The following is a 21,136-nucleotide window of genomic DNA, read 5'->3' as shown; positions in this document are numbered from 1 at the left end:
AGGTCTTCCGATGTTTACCCAGATCTGCAGTCCATCGCATCTACCGGACACTTAAAATCCTATTCATTTCACATCATATGCTCAGGTACCTCCTGACCCACCAGACTTAGGACTGCTTTAATGTGGATCAGGTTGACTGACTAAATTTAACCGGTTGGTGCTGAAAATCACTATTGCCTGGCCAAGTTATAAGCTCATCCCGTGAAGGACCCTGGAGCTCACCCATTTTTGATTGGCTGCATTTGGCTGTCTTATCATTTTAGGTGCCTAAATTTAGGTTATTTGTGAGGGAAATATTTAAATTGCAGAGGTTTAACTGGCTAACTGCAAAGCTGACTGCTTAAACCCTGGGAAATCTTGCCCCTGAGTGATGGGTGAAGAAATCACACATATAGTGCACACAGGCCTGCACTATGCTGGCAGAAGGGCTTCCTGAAAGAGGTAGATGTAGTAAGACCATAAGGAGTGCCCTACTGGGTCAGATCCAGGACCCAACATGCCCCTAATCCTGTACATAGGAACATAAGAAGTGCTGTGCCGGGTCACACCCAGGACCCGAGTCCCTCATCCTGTACATAAGAACATCGGAAGTGCTGTGCTGGGTCAGACCCAGGACCCATTGAGCCCCTCATCCTGTACATAAGAACATAAGAAGTGCTGTGCTGGGTCAGACCCAGGACCCATCGAGCCCCTCATCCTGTACATAAGAACATAAGAAGTGTCATGCTGGGTCAGACTCGGGACCCATCGAGCCCCTCATCCTGTACATAAGAACATAAGAAGTGCTGTGCTGGGTCAGACCCAGGCCCATCAAGCCCCTCATCCTGTACAAAAGAACAAGAAATGCCTTGCCGGATCAGACCCAGGATCCATAGAGCCCCTCATCCTGTACATAAGAACATAAGACGTGCTGTGCTGGGTCACACCCAGGACCCATCAAGCCCCTCATCCTGAACATAAGAACATAAGAAGTGTCATGCTGGGTCAGACTCAGCACCCATCAAGCCCTTCATTCTGGACATAAATACATAAGAAGTGACATGCTGGGTCAGAGCAGGGTCCAACCAGCCCAGCATCCTGTAAATAAGAACATAAGAAGTGGCCTGATGGGTCAGACCAAGGTCCATCGAGCCCTTCATCTTGGACATAAGAACATAAGTGCCCTACTGGGTGAGACCAGGATCCATCGAGCCCCTCATCCTGGACATAAGAAGATAAGAAGTGCCCTATTGGGTCAGACCAAGGTCCATCGAGTCCCTCATCCTGGACATAAGAAGATAAGAAGTGCCCTATTGGGTCAGACCAAGGTCCATCGAGCTCCTCATCCTGGACATAAGAAGTGCCCTATTGGGTCAGACCAAGATCCATCAAGCCCCTCATCCTGGACATAAGAAGTGCCCTATTGGGTCAGACCAAGGTCTATCAAGCTACTCATCCTGGCTCTGACAGTGGCCAGTCCAAGTCACAAGTACCTGGCAGATCCCAGGGATAAGTGCTGGCTTTGCCAAGTCTACATGGCTAATAACTATTTGTAGATTTTTCCTTCAGAAACTTGTCCAATCCTCTTTTGAACACCACTATGTTAGTTGCCTTGATCACATCCTCCGGCAAGAGATTTCTTACCTTAATTGTGTGCTTGTCACGCTCAATGAGGCCTTGGGACTAAGGCGTGATTGACGAAGCCTAGCAGGCAAACCCACAAGGCCCATGCCATCAGTAGGCAGACACACTCAGGAACTTGGTTTTGGTTTCACATTTATCAACCTCTTTTCCCGCAGGTTCAGGGGCTGGCACGACTTAGGTGAGGTCCCAATGAGCAAAAGAAGTCCAAGAAAAAGCCAAGGTCAGGGCAGGCAGCATGCAGGCAAAGGTTGTGATCCAGGCATAGGTCAAGGCTGACAGAAAGGAACTGGCATTAAGGTCCAGGCAGTGGTCCAGGCAAGTGAAGATCAAGTATAATAGTATCCAAAGCTAAGGGAAGAACCGGAAGACAGACAGAGACAGTGAGGGTAGGACAGGGCAGGGCAGGGAGCAGTAATACAATGAGGCAGGAACTGGGACAGGCAAGGCATGGACTGGAACAAGCAAGTCAAGGAGCAGGAATGGAACGAGATAAGGCTAGGAGCAGGACTGGAATAAGGCAGGGTGAGGAGTAGGACTGGAGACAGTCAGGCGAGATGAGGAGCAGCAACACACACTGCAGACAGGGCAGGGGGACCTGTTGCTGAGGTGCTGGCTGGTTGCAAAGGATTTCCATACATACTCATGGAGGAACTGATGTCATCAGCCAGCACCACGGGAAGTCCTGGCCGGAGGACATAAGAACATAAGACATGCCATATTTGGTCCATCAAGCCCAGTATCCTCTTTCCAGCAGTGGCCAATCCAAGTCACAAGTCCAGAGCGACAGGAAGTCTTAGCTAGGGTCAGCGTGTTGCTGGAGTCGCTTCAGATCAGAGGTGAGGGGGCATTATAGCACTGAGTGAAAAAAATACTTGCTATGATTTGTTTAAATATGCCGGCTGCTGGTTTCAAGGAGTGTCCCCTAGTCCCAGTGATGTTTGAAAGGGTAAATAACTGTTCTACTCCGCAATTCATCTGAGGATCGGTGCTTTCACCAACATCTGTAAAATGTTATATCAGTGATTACATTTATTTTTATGTAAAAGGCAGGTGGATGTTTGACCCACCCAGGGGTGTGGCCTGTACAATGATGGATTCCTGAGGGGAAGTCTCCCTGAAAGGCAGACAACCTTTTCCCATTGTGAGCCAACAACACACTGCAGTAATACAATACTCCTTGTATTATTGCACAATCCAGGACAGCAATAAGAGACCTGCACGCAAAGCCTGACACAGAAACAGGTGCAGACATTAGTAAGCAGTGAAATGCAAGCCAGGTTCCAAAAATATTCAATATGAGCAGAAGGTAAGCTTGTATTTCCTGCTAGCAAGGCCTGGTGTAGCTTTATCATTCTGACTCTCAAGGGAATATCCCTGCACTAATCAGTGAACCTGGTCATGCCCATGCATGGACAGATACAGCCTTCCTCTGACCCACGGGGGTTAGCCTTCACGCAAAGTACCCTCGGCCCCCTGAGGATCAGCGTAAACCCCTGCCTGTGGGATTCGATGCTTAACACCGAAACAGTATGGAGCTTCAGTTTATTTGTAATCCAAAGGCTTGCATGCGCGGCAGATAAATAATTATTTCTTTTTTTAAATTCTTTATTTCTCAAATTTTCATATTATTCACACACAGAAAGTAAATTACAGTAAATATTAACAACAACAAAAAAAAGAAGGAATTGACTTCCTAATAATCTATAAACAGAATTGAGCTTTACTGCTAATATTTTCATAAAGAAATGAAAAGATCCAGGATATTCTGGAACATAATCTAAAACATCAGCCTGTGTTCAGTCATGCCACTGAACAGGTCGGGTTACACTGCTCTCAACTTTACAGCTATCCAAAAAATGTCTCAATTGTGTGGGTTTGTAGAAAATGCATCTCTTATTTTTCATTTTCACCATGCACTTGCATGGATACCTAATGTTTATTTGGTCTCCTAAAGATCTTGCCTCCTGACACATTCCCAAGAGCAATTTTCTACGAGATTGAGCAGCCTCTGTTATATCAGGGGATACCCACACTTTTTGTCCATAATATATCTTATTTCTATTACGAAAAAAGGATCTTAAAATTAAGTCTCTACCAGAAGGAAAAACAAAAGAAACCAATAGTGTTCCCCGATGATCCACCTGTTCCTCTGAAGATGTTTCTAAAAAAGTAGTTAAACCAGAACCAATATTCTGATGAAGTCCTGGTACTATTGGATCAGTCGGATCTCTTGATGTGGAGGTGTAGTAGATCCTAGCTATTGGGGGAATAGCTTCCGCACACAACATAAGTTTATCCCTCAAATATTTCTTAAATTGCTCTTTTGGTGAAATTCGTTTAATAGAGGGGAAATGTAATATTCTAAGATTCACATATCTCATGTTATTCTCAACATTTCCAGTTTTTCCAGTAGTAATAACATCTGATTGAATCAACTTTACCTGTGTCTCCCCGACATTTGTTATTTTGTTGACATTTCTTTAATTTGTACTTCATGTAATTTTAACATTGGTTTCATTATTTGAATTGTTTTTTGTGAAGAAGTAACCAAAGCACACCAAATTGATTCTAATGTAATTACATTTGGCTTGGATAATTTCTGCAATGTGTGGCCTGTAATTTCGCCACGCTCTTGACAAGCTTCCAAAATCAAATTTGTTTCACTTGCCAAGTCCTCTCCCCTCTCTTGAATATTGTTTCATATTCGGAACAGGTACAATTGGTTCTCTAAGATTCACGTCACAACTATTACTCTCCAGTGCCTGAATAGGTAATGTTAAAAAGTCCTCCGTGGTAGCCCCCGTTCCCACCTCTGCTGCCTTCTCTCTGGATGTATATCTTGGATCTCTAGCATAGTCCTGGGGGTTACTTTGAAATGGAGGGGAGGGAGTTTCAGGGGTGCCTGGGCACAATGATGTTAGTTCATCCATGAGGGGTAGGATATGTTCCTTTCCTGTCCCCTCCGTGGACCTTACTTCCGGAGTTGAGGCTGTTACTGGCAAGAGAAACCCCTCTATCAATGGTTGGGATGGGATAGGTACAGATAGTGCAGAGGAATCTAGCCGTACTCTGCCCTTCCTCTTTGTACGTGGCATAACTTTATAGAAGCAAAAATAAAGTCTGAGGAGCTTACCAATTGATGGTCTCTCCTTAATAATTAAATTCCTGGATCTTTTCGTGGACGCTGAGGCGAGGAATAGAGAAGATTAATAAGAAAAGTCACAGGAAACTCCGATAAAGCCGCGCGCCCCTTAGGCGTGCGCGGCTTTGGCTTCACACCACAGGAGGGCCGGGTTTTAAAGCCCTTACCAGGCCCACATTGATGACATCATAGGAGGCGCGGCAGAACCCCGTTGGGGCCAGAAAGTCAATTCTCTCCCCCGGAACCAGCTGCGAATGAAATTCGCGCTCCTCTCTCCTCCACCTCCAGATAAATAATTATTTCTAATGTGCTAGTGGATGTCCCTGTAGTGTGTCTGCCATTCAATAGCTGGTACAAAGCCCAGTACGCAAAGTAACTTTCCCTGTGTCTGCACTGAGTGTCTGAGAGGAATACACACACTCCCGAAGGCCACCAGACATCTGTTACGCCCGTCGGTCGCAGACGCCTGCGACCTCTCATGCTCGCCTACTTTTTCCCTGCACCGTCAATCCTAGGAAGAATGGCAACCTCCGCCAACCAACGCCGACCTCTCCGCCGTCCCCGGGATGGCATGGGCGCTGCTGACTGCTATCTTGTCTCCAAAATCACCTAAGGCACGCGCGCAAGGGCCTCCTTTGTACACGTCATGGCGGGAACCGCGGGGGTGTCCCCTCCCAATGACATCAACTCGCTGCTCTACTTAAGCTGACCGGCCCTCTGCTACTACGAGTTAGCAAGGAGTTCCCTCATTGCTGAATCCACTCCATTCTTGGACTTTCAGCTCCTGATTTCTCTCTTGGCGTGAGGACGCTCTGGGTACCCGCTCCTCGGGGGCCTTTCCGCGTTCCTGGCTATCCGCTCCTCGGAGGGCCTTCCAGCCTTGGACTGCTACCTGACCCGCTTCTCGGGTCACTGTCCTGGAACTACCACTTGTGAGTGCCTTACTACAGACTTCAACGATACCAGCCTTACTGAAGCTTCTCTGCAGTGTACCCCGTGCCTCGGGCCACTACCGTTCCCTCGTCGGTACAAGTTGTTCCAGTATACCCTGTGCTGCAGGGGTATTGCCGTAACAGCTACAAGATCCACTTCCAGGTTCCTGCACCTCAGACTATATCATCATCATCATCTTCAGTACAGTCATCCTCGGCGTACCCCGCTCTGCGGGCCACTTCCGGATCTTCACATCACTGGTATTACTCTGGGTATACGCCACTGCTCAGAACTGTACTTATTTGCCTCTCACGCTCCGCGGGCTCTGCATGAACGGGCGTGCGTGACGTCACGGCGTATGTTCATATGCTTCGCTGGCTTGAGCGCCCGAGCACTATGGGCGTGCGTTCATCCATCTTCGCCAGCGGGGGCCGCTGGAAGCCGCTTTCGCCGCCGGCTGCCCCCGGGAGGCAGGGGAGCCGCGGCGCCTCCGGAGGAGGGCAGAGAGGGCTGAAAGAAAGAAAAAGTAAGTTAACTTTGGTTACACTTATTCACAATACTTTACATGTCGAGTCGCTTCGGGAGGAGGGGATTTTAGGTTTTCTTTTGGTTAAAGTTGCTTCGGGAGGAGGGGAGAGAGGACTGGGGCTGCCCCGGGGACCGGCACCCATGGACGCGGCCAGGGCAGGTGAGCGGGGGCTGGGGGAAAGTTTGCCGTCTACCCTTACCCCTGCCTCTAACGCAGGGGTAAGGGTAGGCGGTAATTTAGCAGGTTAAAGACGTGGCTAAACTGCAGGTTAAAAAGGCGATAGTCAGGGCGCGCGTTACTGTATGGGAGGGAATAGCTAATCCGATCGTTTACATCTCATATACATGCCGCGGGCGGAAAGGGTTACCCGGGGATTTAAAGAGGCAGTAAGGATGGGGTAAAAGGGATAGTGAATCGCGGGTTGGACTATCGCGGCCAAATTGTGAGTAGAAAGCCGGTTAGAAGCAGGGTAACCACGGCCGCGCTTTACTGTATCGGCCTGAAGGTGTGGAAGGCTGTGTGCACGCCTGCCGTTTACCTCATCTGGGCTGGACACCCCCTCCCTCCAAAAGTCACGCGTGCAGTGGCAGCCAGCGTGGCCTTCTACCCCGGCAGCGGGAAACCATGTGTGTGGGCGAGTGCCCTCATAAGCCACCGCGCTTATTCTGCAGGCGGCGAGGGAGACGTCACGTCAAAGCGCAGGAGATGGAGGCTCAGAAACTGGAGCAGGAGGAATTGTTTGTGAATAACCGGTGCGCCGGACAGACTCACGCACTCTGGCGATGTCAGGGTCGGTAATTTAAAGAGCTCACCCTGGAGCCTGGAGACCGGAGCTTCTCGGCCGAGAGCTGGAACAAGGAAATAATTCTTAGCTTCCCAGATGTCTCTACTAGTGTTTGTTTATTATTTATTTATTTAAAGTTTTTTATATCGACCTTCGTTAAGAAAACATCACATCGGTTTCCATAGAACAATAGTTGGCCAACAGGGCCTTACAATGCAACTGATAAAGGAACTAGGGGGGGGGGGGGGGGGGGAACGGGGGGGAGGGGAGGAGGCTTTACAACGAAACTGATGAGAAGTTGAGGGAGGGGGTTAGAGGGGTAAGGGAAACTACTTTTAAACTGTACAAATATTTACACGTAAAAATCATACTTAAATACAGGAAAATGTAGAATCGTATACTGGGAGGAGAGAATTGAGGGACTTGGAGGGAGAATTGAGGGGGGAATTCAGTAGGGATGGTGAAAGAATCGGTGCAGGGGAATAGAAGAGAGGGGAAGTGCGGCTCATGCGTAGGCTCCTGTGAACAGCCAGGTCTTGAGGTTCTGTCTGAATGTTTTAGGGCATTTCTCAAGGTGTAGGTGAGTGCATGGCGTTCCATAAAGAGGGACCAGCTAGGGATATTGCACGTTGTTTAGTGGCTGTGAGATGGAAGAGTTTGGGAGAGGGAGTGTGAATGTTTGCGGTGTAGGGCGTTCTGGTGGGTCTGGAGGAGGAACGGATGTGTAAGCTGTCAGGGAACCAATGCATGTCAGGGTTGTGTATGGCTTTGTGGATAAGGGTAAGGGTTTTGAATTGAATTCTGGCTGCGATGGGGAGCCAGTGAAGTTGCTTCAGAATGGGTGTGATATGTTCTTTTCTGCGGGTGCCTGTTAATACTCGTGCAGCTGCATTTTGCAGCAGCTGCAGGGGGGCAAGGCTGTTCTTCGGGAGACCTAGGAGTAGAGCATTTGAGTAGTCAATTTTAGATAATATTAGGGCTTGTAAGGCTGTCCTAAAGTCATTGAAGTGCAGGATGGGTTTACGTTTTTTGAGGGTGTGTAGTTTATAGTAACAGTCTTTGAGGGTGGAGGAGATGAATTTCTGTAAGCTGAATTGAGGGTCAAGAATAACCCCTAAGTCTCTTACGGCTTGTGAGAGGACTGGGGGAGTAAGGGAGGAGTTGGCTGAGGGGGTGGGTAAAGGATTGATGGGTTGGGGTTATGAGGGTTACGAGGCGAGCAGTGACTCCTACGTGTGCCCAGCTCCTCACTCTCAGAGCTGCCATGGCGAGGGTTTTACAGAAGCGTCCAGAATGGCCCTGGGAAGGCAGCTGCCCCCCGAAGCTGTGGCTCTGTGGGTTGCACCCGATGTACTTTATTATTTTCCCTTCAGTCTTCGCTGGTGACTTATGAGAGCTCGTGCCTGAGCCAGAAATGAGCTGTGCATTCCTCTCTTGCCGTTTCATCCTCCTGGCTCCCTGGTGGCGAGGATTTCTGAGTAAATTCTCTGAGAAATGACCCTGCCCTGGGTAAGACTGAGGGCTGGCAGGTTCCCCTCCCAGGGCCATGTGATTCTCAGATTACGTGTTCGGGTCTCAGCATGTTCATGCAGGTCTCGGGGCTCCGGGCCTGCACATCCATGTAAGAAAGAGACCAAACTTTACTATCAAAAAGCTAACGTTTTGTAAAATGACCTGGAGCCCGCTGGGACCCTATACAGGGTGGGAACCCTGGCTTTGTCCCTCAGTAGGTCGAGAAGTGGTCAACGTGTGAAGGGTCTCGTGGTCTAATATTATAAATGCTTTGATTCGTGTTTCCCCCTGCTGAAGCAGATTATGGAGAGACAAGGGCCTCTTGTAGGGTGAGGCCTTGTCATGAGGAGTAAAAGGAAGGGGTGATTCAGGGTAACAGAGGGAGAACTTCATCAGAGCGGGCCTAATCGAGGTTAACACATGAAGCGAGGCTTGTGGAAGACGCGGGAAGGATGCAGTATTTTGGATACACTCGCTTTACAATTGTTTATTTATGATAATGTTTGAGTAAGTCTTGTTGTTATGCAAGTGTACATTGAAGCGAGGAGCTGTGAATGGCGTATGAGATACAGGTTACATTATAAGTGGTGACACGCCTGCGTTTATGCATGTAACAGTGGGAGTGCACGCATGAATGAGTGTGAGGCAGGATGTTGTGAAATGAACATGACACATTTTATAAGAAAGTTTGCTGTCTCTCTTACACTGATAGGTGTGCAGGTTACAATATAGCTGAGCATATTGCGTAATATCAGCCACCGTGTTTACCTCCCCAGGTGCAAACATCCTCCCCGGGGACCCAGCGAGACCTCCACCCACAGCCTTCCCCACCCTCTGTCGCTTTGGCTGAAAAGAAAAGTGGCACTGACTGGCCCAGGACCTCGTGGGGCCTCCAGGCCAGTGCTAGACCCGCAGGGAGAGTTTTCCAGGGGAAAGGGGGTCCTGGGGGTGGGCGGAGAATCACTGGACCAACGGGAACCTGGTGCTGTGTAAGAGGAGGCAGGAGGAGTGGGCTGGGGGTTTGCATTGGAGGGGAAGTTCTCACATGAAAGGGGAGTGATTGGGGAAGGGGAATGGCCGGCTCTGCACCACACTTCCCAGTTCCAGACTTTTATTTTATTCTTTCATTTTAGCCACATCTACAGGCAGTGGGGGTCTTGCTAGACCTCTGGGAGGGGGGCAGTTTTACACATTAGCAGGGACCACGTGGCCCTTTAACATGGTGGTGGCCCTGTGTGATAGGGGCCACCAGTGCGTGTTTTTTATGTTTTTCTGTGATTTGTTTTCATGCAGATTATTTCTGGGAGAGCAAACATTGCAGGATATTGCCAGGATATTTCCTGGGGAAGGGCCAAATATCACAAAAATCCTCCCCTGCTACTTTGCCCCCCTAAGTCTGCACCTGAGGCACTGGAGAGTGAAACGATTTGCGGGAGGTCAGAAGGAGATGGAGTGGGATTTCAGCCCTGGTTCAGAGTCCCTTGCTCTAACCCCTAAGCCACTGGCGATAACACATGCACAGCACACGTCAGCACTCCGTGTAATTCCCATGTCAGTGAATCCGTTCACCCCCTCCCCCTCCCCTACGCGGGGACCTACGTGAGCCCTTCTCACGTTTTGCTCCAGATTTCACTTCTGCTCAGAACTGCAGCAAGTTTCCGGGGCTGGTGTCAGCCTCCGAGGAGTGCAGGGTGCAAGGATTTCCAGGCACAAAACAGTTTATGTCTGCTAAACAGGACTCTGTGCACGTTAAACTCTGGATGCATTCGCATACCATTAGCTTAGTAAACTGGGAGGGGCTGATATTTAGTGTCACTTAGCCAGCTAAATGATGCATCTGAATATACGGCTGCACTCAGTGGCCAGCACTTAGCCAGCTGTTTATTAGGTAGCCAGATAAGTGGGGGAAGGGATGGAAGCACTTATCTGACATTGGACCTTATCCGGCTGGTTAGGTCTAGCATTGCTATACGGGGGTGGTAAAGTTAGCCGGATAAAGGTATCCAGCTGTGCATAATCTGCTGCACGTCCATGCCACTGAGTATCTCGGCCACGCTGGCGGGATACATTTATCCAGGTAACCTCTTCAGCCAGATAGTGGCTCAGTGCTGGCCTCTCGGTTTTTACTGCAGATTTAATGAAAGGATGAGTTAAAGTTTAGCTCAGGTCTTTGACTCCTGTTTCATCACATGGCGCCCGTGATAAGGGCAAGGCTGCTGGCAGGCTGTTAGATTTGTACTCTGCCTCACAAACTGCAATTTATAACTCACAATTACAATAAAAATGCGCTGCCTGACATTCCCAAGACTTGGATCGATTAAAAACGGACTCACGCCTGCAAAATCTATGGCTCAAATGAGGAAAATCTAAAGAGAAAAGAGCCAAGCTGCAGGTTGTGAAACTTCTAGAAAGGTGGGGCTAGGGGAAAGCGCAAAGAAGCAGAAGCAAAATGCAAGCAGTAAAGATGAGATCTGTGCATCCCGGGAGCCCTGGCTCAGCCCCCCGGCAGGGCTGGGAGTGCCGAGCCCCCCCGGCAGGGCTGGGAGTGCCGAGCCCCCCCCCCCGAGAGGCTGGGAGTGCCGAGCCCCCCGGGTGGGCTGGGAGTGCCGAGCCCCCCGGGAGGCTGGGAGTGCCGAGCCCCCTGGCAGGGCTGGGAGTGCCGAGCCCCCCCCCCGGGAGGCTGGGAGTGCTGAGCCCCCCGGGAGGCTGGGAGTGCCGAGCCCCCTGGCAGGGCTGGGAGTGCCGAGCCCCCTGGCAGGGCTGGGAGTGCCGAGCCCCCCCCCGGGAGGCTGGGAGTGCTGAGCCCCCCGGGAGGCTGGGAGTGCCGAGCCCCCCGGGAGGCTGGGAGTGCCGAGCCCCCTGGCAGGGCTGGGAGTGCCGAGCCCCCCCCCCGGGAGGGCTGGGAGTGCTGAGCCCCCCGGGAGGCTGGGAAGTGCCGAGCCCCCTGGCAGGGCTGGGAGTGCCGAGCCCCCTGGCAGGGCTGGGAGTGCCGAGCCCCCCCCCGGGAGGCTGGGAGTGCTGAGCCCCCCGGGAGGCTGGGAGTGCCGAGCCCCCTGGCAGGGCTAGGAGTGCCGAGCCCCCTGGCAGGGCTGGGAGTGCCGAGCCCCCCCGGGTGGCTGGGAGTGCCGAGCCCCCCTGGCAGGGCTGGGAGTGCCGAGCCCCCCCGGGAGGGCTGGGAGTGCCGAGCCCCCTGGCAGGGCTGGGAGTGCCGAGCCCCCTGGCAGGGCTGGGAATGCCGAGCCCCCTGGCAGGGCTGGGAGTGCCGAGCCCCCTGGCAGGGCTGGGAGTGCCGAGCCCCCTGGCAGGGCTGGGAATGCCGAGCCCCCCCGGCAGGGCTGGGAGTGCCGAGCCCCCCGGCAGGGCTGGGAGTGCCGAGCCCCCTGGCAGGGCTGGGAGTGCCGAGCCCCCCCGGCAGGGCTGGGAGTGCCGAGGCCCCCCCCCGGGAGGCTGGGAGTGCCGAGCCCCCCCTGCAGGCTGGGAGTGCCGAGCCCCCCCGGCAGGGCTGGGAGTGCCGAGCCCCCTGGCAGGGCTGGGAGTGCCGAGCCCCCCCCGGGAGGCTGGGAATGCCGAGCCCCCTGGCAGGGCTGGGAGTGCCGAGCCCCCTGGCAGGCTGGGAGTGCCGAGCCCCCTGGCAGGGCTGGGAGTGCCGAGCCCCCCCCCGGGAGGCTGGGAGTGCCGAGCCCCCCCTGCAGGCTGGGAGTGCCGAGCCCCCCCGGCAGGGCGGGGAGTGCCGAGCCCCCTGGGAGGGCTGGGAGTGCCGAGCCCCCCCGGCAGGGCTGGGAGTGCCGAGCCCCCTGGCAGGGCTGGGAGTGCCGAGCCCCCCCGGCAGGGCTGGGAGTGCCGAGCCCCCCGGGAGGCTGGGAGTGCCGAGCCCCCCCTGCAGGCTGGGAGTGCCGAGCCCCCCCGGCAGGGCTGGGAGTGCCGAGCCCCCCCGGCAGGCTGGGAGTGCCGAGCCCCCCGGAAGGCTGGGAGTGCCGAGCCCCCCCGGGAGGCTGGGAGTGCCGAGCCCCCCCGGCAGGGCTGGGAGTGCCGAGCCCCCCTGCAGGCTGGGAGTGCCGAGCCCCCCTGGCAGGGCTGGGAATGCCGAGCCCCCTGGCAGGGCTGGGAGTGCCGAGCCCCCGGGAGGCTGGGAGTGCCGAGCCCCCCGGGAGGCTGGTAGTGCCGAGCCCCCTGGCAGGGCTGGGAGTGCCAAGCCCCCCCGGGTGGCTGGGAGTGCCGAGCCCCCCCGGGTGGCTGGGAGTGCCGAGCCCCCTGCAGGCTGGGAGTGCCGAGCCCCCTGGCAGGGGCTGGGAGTGCCGAGCCCCCCTGCAGGCTGGGAGTGCCGAGCCCCCTGGCAGGGCTGGGAGTGCCGAGCCCCCCTGGCAGGGCTGGGAGTGCCGAGCCCCCTGCAGGCTGGGAGTGCCGAGCCCTCCTGGCAGGGCTGGGGAGTGCCGAGCCCCCCGGGAGGCTGGGAGTGCCGAGCCCCCTGGCAGGGCTGGGAGTGCCGAGCCCCCTGCAGGCTGGGAGTGCCGAGCCCCCTGGCAGGGCTGGGAGTGCCGAGCCCCCTGCAGGCTGGGAGTGCCGAGCCCCCCGGCAGGGCTGGGAGTGCCGAGCCCCCTGGCAGGGCTGGGAGTGCCGAGCCCCCCTGGCAGGGCTGGGAGTGCCGAGCCCCCCCCCGGGAGGCGGGAGTTGCCGAGCCCCCTGGCAGGGCTGGGAGTGCCGAGCCCCCCCGGGAGGCTGGAGTGCCGAGCCCCCTGGCAGGGCGGGGAGTGCCGAGCCCCCTGCAGGCTGGGAGTGCCGAGCCCCCTGGCAGGGCTGGGAGTGCCGAGCCCCCTGCAGGCTGGGAGTGCCGAGCCCCCTGGCAGGGCTGGGAGTGCCGAGCCCCCCTGGCAGGGCTGGGAGTGCCGAGCCCCCTGCAGGCTGGGAGTGCCGAGCCCCCTGGCAGGGCTGGGAGTGCCGAGCCCTCCTGGCAGGGCTGGGAGTGCCGAGCCCCCCGGGAGGCTGGGAGTGCCGAGCCCCCTGGCAGGGCTGGGGGTGCCGAGCCCCCTGGCAGGGCTGGGAGTGCCGAGCCCCCTGCAGGCTGGGAGTGCCGAGCCCCTGGCAGGGCTGGGAGTGCCGAGCCCCCCTGGCAGGGCTGGGAGTGCCGAGCCCCCCCCCGGGAGGCTGGGAGTGCCGAGCCCCCTGGCAGGGCTGGGAGTGCCGAGCCCCCCCGGGAGGCTGGGAGTTGCCGAGCCCCCTGGCAGGGCTGGGAGTGCCGAGCCCCCCCGGGAGGCTGGAGTGCCGAGCCCCTGGCAGGGCTGGGAGTGCCGAGCCCCCTGCAGGCTGGGAGTGCCGAGCCCCCTGGCAGGGCTGGGAGTGCCGAGCCCCCTGCAGGCTGGGAGTGCCGAGCCCCCCTGGCAGGGCTGGGAGTGCCGAGCCCCCTGGCAGGGCTGGAGTGCCGAGCCCCCCTGGCAGGGCTGGGAGTGCCGAGCCCCCCCCCCCGGGAGGCTGGGAGTGCCGAGCCCCCTGGCAGGGCTGGGAGTGCCGAGCCCCCCCGGGAGGCTGGGAGTGCCGAGCCCCCTGGCAGGGCGGGGAGTGCCGAGCCCCCCCGGGAGGCTGGGAGTGCCGAGCCCCCTGGCAGGGCTGGGAGTGCCGGGCCGTGCAGGGCACCACAATCTGCCTGGGAGGAGCAGGGATGAACCTGCCAGGGGAAAACATTTCTGCACCTGTGATCAATGCCCTCCCCCTCCCCACTCAGCACTGCTGCTCCAGCTGTGATCAATGCCCTCCCCCTCCCCACTCACCACTGCTGCTCCAGCTGTGATCAATGCCCTCCCCCTCCCCACTCACCACTGCTGCTCCAGCTGTGATCAATGCCCTCCCCCTCCCCACTCAGCACTGCTGCTCCAGCTGTGATCAATGCCCTCCCCCCTCCCCACTCAGCACTGCTGCTCCAGCTGTGATCAATGCCCTCCCCCTCCCCACTCAGCACTGCTGCTCCAGCTGTGATCAATGCCCTCCCCCTCCCCACTCAGCACTGCTGCTCCAGCTGTGATCAATGCCCTCCCCCTCCCCACTCAGCACTGCTGCTCCAGCTGTGATCAATGCCCTCCCCCTCCCCACTCACCACTGCTGCTCCAGCTGTGATCAATGCCCTCCCCCTCCCCACTCAGCACTGCTGCTCCAGCTGTGATCAATGCCCTCCCCCTCCCCACTCAGCACTGCTGCTCCAGCTGTGCTCTCTCCTCTGGTGCTGCAGGTGTCAGGCGCAACTCCAGGAAAGCTCCCTCTCTCTCACTCCTGCCCAGTAACTGCAGCCTTCTCTTCCCTACCCTTTATCCAGCATCCCCCCCTCGCTCACTATCACCCCACACCTACTTCCATGCCCTGCCGCCCTGTATTCCCCCCTCTCTCTAAGAACATAAGAACATAAGAAAATGCCATACTGGGTCAGACCAAGGGTCCATGAAGCCCAGCATCCTGTTTCCAACAGTGGCCAATCCAGGCCACAAGAACCTGGCAAGTACCCAAAAACTAAGTCTATTCCATGTAACCATTGCTAATGGCAGTGGCTATTCTCTAAGTGATCTTAATAGCAGGTAATGGACTTCTCCTCCAAGAACTTATCCAATCCTTTTTTAAACCCAGCTACACTAACTGCACTAACCACATCCTCTGGCAACAAATTCCAGAGTTTAATTGTGCGTTGAGTAAAAAAGAACTTTCTCCGATTAGTTTTAAATGTGCCCCATGCTAACTTCATGGAGTGCCCCCTAGTCTTTCTATTATCTGAAAGAGTAAATAACCTATTCACATCTACCCGTTCTAGACCTCTCATGATTTTAAACACCTCTATCATATCCCCCCCTCAGCCGTGTCTTCTCCAAGCTGAAAAGTCCTAACCTCTTTAGTCTTTCCTCATAGGGGAGTTGTTCCATTCCCCTTATCATTTTGGTAGCCCTTCTCTGTACCTTCTCCATCGCAATTATATCTTTTTTGAGATGCGGCGACCAGAATTGTACACAGTATTCAAGGTGCGGTCTCACCATGGAGCGATACAGAGGCATTATGACATTTTCCGTTTTATTCATCATTCCTTTTCTAATAATTCCCAACATTCTGTTTGCTTTTTTGACTGCCGCAGCACACTGAACCGACGATTTCAATGTGTTATCCACTATGACACCTAGATCTCTTTCTTGGGTTGTAGCACCTAATATGGAGCCCAACATTGTGTAACTACAGCGAGGGTTATTTTTCCCTATATGCATCACCTTGCACTTATCCACATTAAATTTCATCTGCCATTTGGATGCCCAATTTTCCAGTCTCACAAGGTCTTCCTGCAATTTATCACAATCTGCTTGTGATTTAACTACTCTGAACAATTTTGTGTCATCTGCAAATTTGATTATCTCACTCGTCGTATTTCTTTCCAGATCATTTATAAATAAATATATATTGAAAAGTAAGGGTCCCAATACAGATCCCTGAGGCACTCCACTCTCTCTCTCTCACACCCACTCCATGCCCTGCATTCCCCTCTCTCTCTCCCACACCCACACCCACTTCACTCCATGCCCTGCATTCCCCCCTCTCTCTCTCCCACACCCACTCCACTGCAGGCCCCTCTCTCTCACTCTCTCTCCCACACCCACTGCACTCCATGCCCTGCATTCCCCCCTCTCTCTCTCCCACACCCACTCCACTGCAGGCCCCTCTCTCTCACTCTCTCTCCCACACCCACTGCACTCCATGCCCTGCATTCCCCCCTCTCTCTCTCCCACACCCACTCCACTGCAGGCCCCTCTCTCTCACTCTCTCTCCCACACCCACTGCACTCCATGCCCTGCATTCCCCTCTCTCTCTCTCCCACACTCACTCCATGCCCTGTATTCCCCTCTCTCTCTCTCTCTCTCCCACACCCACTCCACTCCATGCCCTGCATTCCCCCCCATCTCTCTCTCCCACACCCACTCCACTCCATGTCCTGCATTCCCCTCACTCACTCTCTCCCATACCCTGCACTCTCACATGCCCTGCATTCCCCTCACTCACTCTCTCCCATACCCTGCACTCTCTCACATGCCCTGTATTCCCCTCTCTCTCTCTCTCTCTCCCACACCCACTCCACTCCATGCCCTGCATTCCCCTCACTCACTCTCTCCCATACCCTGCACTCTCTCACATGCCCTGCATTCCCCTCTCTCTCTCTCTCCCATACCCTGCACTCTCTCACATGCCCTGCATTCCCCTCTCTCTCTCCCTCCCACACCCACTCCACTCCATGCCCTGCATTCCCCCCTCTTTCTCCCACACCGACTCCTCCATGCCCTACATTCCCCTGTATCTCTTTCTACAAACACATACTCCACTCCATACCCTGCAGGCCCCTCTCTCTCTCTCCCACACCCACTCCACTTCATGCCCTGCATTCCCCTCTCTCTATCTCTCTCCCTCCCACACCCACTCCACTCCATACCCTGCATTCCCCCTCTCTCTCCCACACCCACTCCACTCCATGCCCTGCATTCCCTCTCTCTCTCTCTCTCCTACATCTACTCCACTCCATGCCCTGCATTCCCCTCTCTCTCTCACTCTCTCTCTCTTCCACACCTACTCACGTCCATGCCCTGCATTCCCCCTTCTCTCTCTCTCCCATACCCACTCCACTCCATGCCCTGCATTGCCCTCTCTCTCTCTCACACCCACTCCTCTCTTTGCCCTGAATTCCTCGCTCTCTCTCCCACACCCACTCCACTCCATGCCCTGCATTCCCCGCTCTCTCTCTCTCTCCCCCACATCCACTCCACTCCATGCTCTGCATTCCCCCCTCTCATTCCCCCAAACCCACTCCACTCCATGCCCTGCATTCCCCTCCCTCTCTCTCTCTCCCACATCCACTCCACTCCATGCCCTGCATTCCCCCCTCTCATTCCCCCAAACCCACTCCACTCCATGCCCTGCATTCCCCGCTCTCTCTCTCCCCCACATCCACTCCACTCCATGCCCTGCATTCCCCTCTCTCTCTCTCTCTCTCCCACATCCACTCCACTCCATGCTCTGCATTCCCCCCTCTCATTCCCCCAAACCCACTCCACTCCATGCCCTGCATTCCCCCTTCTCTCTCTCTCTCCCACACCCACTCCATGCCCTGCATTCCCCCTCTCTCTCTCTCTCCCACACCCACTCCATGCCCTGCATTCCCCCCCTCTCTCTCTCCCCACACCCACTCCACTCCATGCCCTGCATTCCCCCCTCTCTCTCTCTCCCACACCCACTCCACTCCATGCCCTGCATTCCCCCCTCTCTCTCTCTCCCACACCCACTCCACTCCATGCCGTGCATTCCCCCCCCTCTCTCTCTCCCACACCCACTCCACTCCATGCCCTGCATTCCCCCCTCTCTCTCTCTCTCCCACACCCACTCCACTCCATGCCCTGCATTCCCCCCTCTCTCTCTCCCACACCCACTCTATGCCCTGCTTTCCCCTCTCTCTCTCTCCTCCACTTCATGTCCGTCAGCATCCTTCCTTTCTACCACCCATCTTTTTCTCCAAGCAAGTACTCTCACCCATGCTTCCACCCCCTACTCAGGATCCCCCTCCCTTACAGACCCTCTCCCCCTGTCTTTCTCTCTCCTCAGACTGAAGTGCTGTAGGCCTTTCTGAAAATATAATCAGCAGAGGACCTGGGATCCAGCAGGCACTCGCAGAGTCTGAAGCAGGCCTGACCCTTCTCCCACACAAGCTTGTTCATTGCTGATATCCTGAGTGGCTCGGGGAACCAGGGACCTTGTGCCAGCCCCAATTAACTTTCAATTGCCTCCCCCTAAGATTTTGATAATTAAACTCAACAATCATTATCTTCTCACCACCATCCTTCCCTGGACAGTCCTGGAAAATCCCCTCCAGGGACCCTAAAATCTCTAATTGTATTGGACATAAAGGATTTGCAGGAGGCTGGGCCCGCGTGTTTTACACAGGTAAGTTCCCTGTGTGCCACCTCGGAGCGGGGCCGTTTGTCATTTCAAGATTAGCAGATGCAAGAGACACCTTCACATACATTTTCTTTTACGGGTCCGGTGATGTGGAATAAATTAGCTCAGGGCCTATGGCAGGAAGAAGTTAAAAGCGTCTTTGTGTACAGAGGCATTTGCAGGTAGTGGTCAGGGACTGTCGCCTCTTTTGCCAGGGCCTTCCCAGACCTGGATGAAGGAGAAGCGGTTTGGGCTTTTCCTGACCAGCTCCTGGCGCAGATGTGCAGCCTCCCCTGTTTGGGTTCTGGATTCTGTGCTCACCTAACGCAGCCTTCGTCAGGACCGGGGGGATCTGCATCGCCCCCCACACACACACAGTGAAAGTGGGCTGTGCAGATTCCCGGGGTGGGAGCTGACGTTTGGCAGAGCTGTTTGTGGGATTTTCTTTCTGGTTTTTTCCCACCACCGTCTGCCTGCCCCACTTCGGAGTTAAGGTGTCTGCCGCGTTTCCTGGCTCAGATTAGGGGTAGGGGTTGGAGACGGATGAAGGGAGCTATGATGGGTTCCCTATTCCTGTCTGGATGTTACTTTTTAAGTTGCAGTAAAGCAGTTTTTGTTAGAACATCTCTGCCTGCTTTTTCCCATGGGGGTGAGATCCAGCTCTGCTGAACCTTGCACCAGTCAGGGCCATCTAAAGAGTGACCCTGAGAGACTGGAAAAAGGTCCCCGTCCCCTAGGGCCCCAGAGAAATGTGAGCAACGAGTGAGCGCTCTGGCACTGGTGAGTGTGGCCCTGGCACTGTGCGACTTCTGTATTAGGAAGATCAAACCCAGAGGAGGGTTTCACCAGGACCTTGAGAGCTTAGCAGATAAAATGTAATGTGGAAAAGTGCAAAGCGATGCAGACAAGGAAAAGTCATCCCAACTACAAATACCCAATGCTGGGTTCTGTACTGGGCGTCTCTACCTTGCACTCCTTGTGGAGAAAAGACTGAAATCCTCGGCTCATTGTGCGGTAGCAGAAGGAAAAGCAAATAGATCAGAGAAGGGATGGAGAACAAACCTCAGAATATCACATTGCCACTCTATCAAGCCGTGATGCGACCGCACCTTGAGTACCGTGTGCAGTTCAGGTCTCCTCATCTCAAGAAGGACACAGGAGGACTAGGAGAGGGGCAGAGGAGGGCGACAAAAGGATAAAGGGGATGGATCGGCTCCCCCACGATGAGAGACTGCGCAGGCCTGGAGAAGAGACGGCTGAGAGGGGACAGGAGAGAGGTTTATACAATCATGAGTGGGGTGGAACGGGGTAAATAAAGGAGGGTTATTAACCCTTTCAGACAGTACTAAAGCAAGGGGACCCTCCATGAAACCAAACCCACAGATTCAGAACAAATCACAGAGAGCACTTTGTCACTCAGTGCACGATGAAGCTGTGGAATCTGGTGCCAGAGTATTGATCGGTAGTCTTGAGTGAGAAGAAAGGGTTTGATTTTTTTGAGGACTTGTAGTTTGAAGTAGCCGTCTTCTAATATTGTATTGATGAAGGTTTTCAGATTGAGCTCAGAGTCTAGTGTGATGCCTAGATCTCTTACAGTTGCGACGATTTGGCTTTTGTTTTGTGTGGATGAATGGTCTTGGATGTTCCATGTAGGGGGGTTGTTAGAGATGTGTAAGATTTCTGTTTTTGTGTGGTTAAGGATGAGAGATATTTGTGATAGGAGTTTTTGTATTTGAGCTAAGATGGAGTTCCATTGTATGAGGGTATTCTGTAAGTCTTCTTTCGTGGGGAGGAGGATCTGGACGTCATCGGCGTAAACAAAGTACTGTAGGCCCAAGTTGGTGAGGAGTTTGCATAGTGGGAGCATGTAAATGTTGAAGAGGGTGGAGGAAAGTGATGATCCTTGAGGGACTCCGTGTGAAAGGGGGAACTGTTTTGATTCTTTGTTGTTGAAGGTGACTTTGTATGTTCTGTTTGTTAGGTAGGAGCTAAACCATTTGATTGTAGTGACATTTAGTCCAATCTCACTTTGTCTGGTTAGGAGGATGTTGTGGTTGATGGTGTCAAATGCGGAGGATATGTCTAGTAGTATAAGAAGGAAGGATTGGCCAGCGTCTAGACCTCTGAGTGCTGAGTCGGCAAGGGTCAGTAGGAGTGTCTCCGTACTGAGGGTTTTTCTGAATCCGTGTTGTGATGGGTAAAGTATTTTTTGTGATTCCAAGTGATTGGAGAGTTGATGGTTAACAGTTTTTTCAAGGATTTCTTCAATGAAAGAGAGGTTTGATATGGGTCTGGTTAGTAGGATCATTGGTATCAAGGTGAGGTTTTTTTATTATTAGTTTGATGAAGGCACATTTCAGGGCATCGGGGAAGTTTCCTTGCTCTAGTGATGTGTTGATGATGTCTGCTATGGGTTTGGCTATGATATCTGGGATTAGTTTCAAGGTTGTGATAGGTATGGGGTCAAGAGGGTGTGTGGCTGGGTTTATTTTTTGTATGATGGTTTTTATCTCGGTGGAGGCTGTGGGTTCAAAGCTGGTCCAGGTGGGGACTGTCGTGAGCTGGGAGGTCTGGATATTCTTGGTGGTTTGGGGGGTGGGCATTATGAGTTTGGAGATTTTGTCCAGGAAGAACTGTGCTAGTTTGTTGCAGGTTATGGAGGCATTCTCATTGGATG

At 54.3% G+C, this 21,136-nt stretch overlaps 1 protein-coding gene across 1 annotated transcript in view; it reads left to right on the top strand.

The window, feature by feature from the left end:
- LOC115073656 (carbonic anhydrase 9-like) overlaps positions 1-21,136 on the top strand; it is a 226,135-nt gene that overhangs the window by 61,354 nt on the left and 143,645 nt on the right. The gene's annotated exons all lie outside the window — the stretch shown is intronic.

Source organism: Rhinatrema bivittatum, chromosome 1 (genome assembly GCF_901001135.1).
Source record: "Rhinatrema bivittatum chromosome 1, aRhiBiv1.1, whole genome shotgun sequence".
Lineage (NCBI taxonomy): Eukaryota > Metazoa > Chordata > Amphibia > Gymnophiona > Rhinatrematidae > Rhinatrema > Rhinatrema bivittatum.
The sequence above is the reverse complement of the archived record's forward strand: the minus strand, read 5'-3'. Positions and strand labels throughout refer to the sequence as shown.